Genomic DNA, 2,261 nt, shown 5'->3' with positions numbered 1-2,261 from the left:
ACTTTGAAATAAAGAATGTTACAAGAGACAAGGAAGGACACTACACAATGATCATAGGATCAATCCAAGAAGAAGATATAACAATTATAAATATATATGCACCCAACATAGGAGCACCTCAATACATAAGGCAAATGTTAACAGCTATAAAAGAGAAAATCGACAGTAACACAATAAAAGTGGGGGACTTTAACACCCCACTTACACCAATGGACAGATCACCCAAACAGAAAATTAATAAGGAAATACAAGCTTTAAATGACAAAATAGACCAGATAGATTTACTTGACATTTCTAGGACATTCCATCAGAAAACAGCAGATTACACTTTCTTCTCAAGTGCACATGGAACATTCTCCAGGATAGATCACATCTTGGGTCACATATGAAGTCTCAGTAAATTTAAGAAAATTGAAATTGTGTCAGGCATCTTTTCCGACCACAACACTATGAAACTAGAAATAAATTACAGGGAAAAAAGGAACATAAAAAACACAAACACATGGAAACTAAACAGATGCTACTAAATAACCAAGAGATCACTGAAGAAAACAAAGAGGAAATGAAAAAATACCTAGAGACAAATGAAAATGCAAACATGACAATCCAAAACCTATGGGATTCAGCAAAAGCAGTTCTAAGAGGGAAGTTTCTAGCAATACAGTTCTACTTCAAGAAACAAGAAAAATATCAAATAAACAATCTAACCTTACACCTAAAGGAACTACAGAAAGAAGGACAAACAAAACCCAACGTTAGTAGAAGGAAGGAAATCATAAAGATCAGAGCAGAAATAAATGAAACAGAAAGAAAGAAAACAGTAGCAAAGATCAATGAAACTAAAACCTGGTCTTTGAGAAGATAAACAAAATTTATAAACCTTTAGCTGGATTCATCAAGAAAAAGAGGGAGAGGACTCAAATCAATAAAATTAGAAATGAAAAAGGAGAAGTTACAACAGACACCGCAGAAATACAAAGCATCCTAAGAGACTACTACAAGCAACTCTATGCCAATAAAATGGACAACCTGGAAGAAATGGACAAATTCTTAGAAAGGTAGAACCTTCCAAGACTGAACCAGGAGAAAACAGAAAATATGAACAGACCAATCACAAGTAATGAAATTGAAACTGTGATTTAAAATCTTCCACCAAATAAAAGTGCAGGACCAGATGGCTTCACAGGTGAACTCTATCAAACATGTAGAGAAAAGCTAACACCTATGCTTCTCAAGCTCTTCCAAAAAACTGCAGAGGGAAGAACACCCCCAAACTCATTCTACAAGGCCACCATCACCCTGATACCAAAACCAGACAAAGATATCACAAAACAGAAAACTACAGGCCAATAGCACTGGTGAAAATACAGGCAAAAATCCTCAACAAAATATTAGCAAACCAAATCTAACAATGCATTAAAAGGATCATACACCATGATCAAGTGGGATTTATCCCAGGATGCAAGGATTTTTCAACATCCACAAATAAATCAATGTGATATACCACATTAACAAACTGAAGAATACAAATCATATGATCATCTCAATAGATGCAGAAAAAGCTTTTGATAAAATTCAACATCCATTCATAATAAAAGTCTCCAGGAAGTGGACATAGAGGGAACATACTCCAACATAATAAAGGCCGTATATGACAAATCCACAGCTAACATCATACTCAAGAGTGAAAAGCTGAAAGCATTTCCTCTATGATCAGGAACAAGACAAAGATGTCCACCTTCACCACTTTTATTCAACATAATTTTGGAAGTCCTAGCCACAGGAATCAGAGAAGAAAAAGAAATAAAAGGAATCCAAATCAGACAGGAAGAAGTAAAACTGTCGCTGTTTGCAGATGACATGATAACATACATAGAAAATCTTAAAGACGCCACCAGAAAACTATTAGAGCTCATCAATGAATTCAGTAAAATTGCAGGATACAAAATTAATACACAGAAATTTGTTGCATTTCTATACACTAACAATGAACTATCAAAAAGAGAAATTGAGAACACAATCCCATTTACCATTGCATCAAAAAGAATGAAATACCTAGGAATAAACCTACCTAAGGAGGAAAAATACCTGTACTCTGAAAACTATAAGACACTAATGAAAGAAATTAAAGATGACACAAACAGAATAGAAGATAATACTGTGTTCTTGGATTGGAAGAATTAAGATTGTTAAAATGACCATACTACCCAAGGCAATCTACAGATTCAATGCAATCCCTATCAAAATGTCAACGGCATTTT

The sequence above is a fragment of the Mesoplodon densirostris genome, chromosome 9 (genome assembly GCF_025265405.1).
Source record: "Mesoplodon densirostris isolate mMesDen1 chromosome 9, mMesDen1 primary haplotype, whole genome shotgun sequence".
Classification (NCBI taxonomy): Eukaryota; Metazoa; Chordata; class Mammalia; order Artiodactyla; family Ziphiidae; genus Mesoplodon; species Mesoplodon densirostris.
This window is presented reverse-complemented; position numbering follows the sequence as displayed.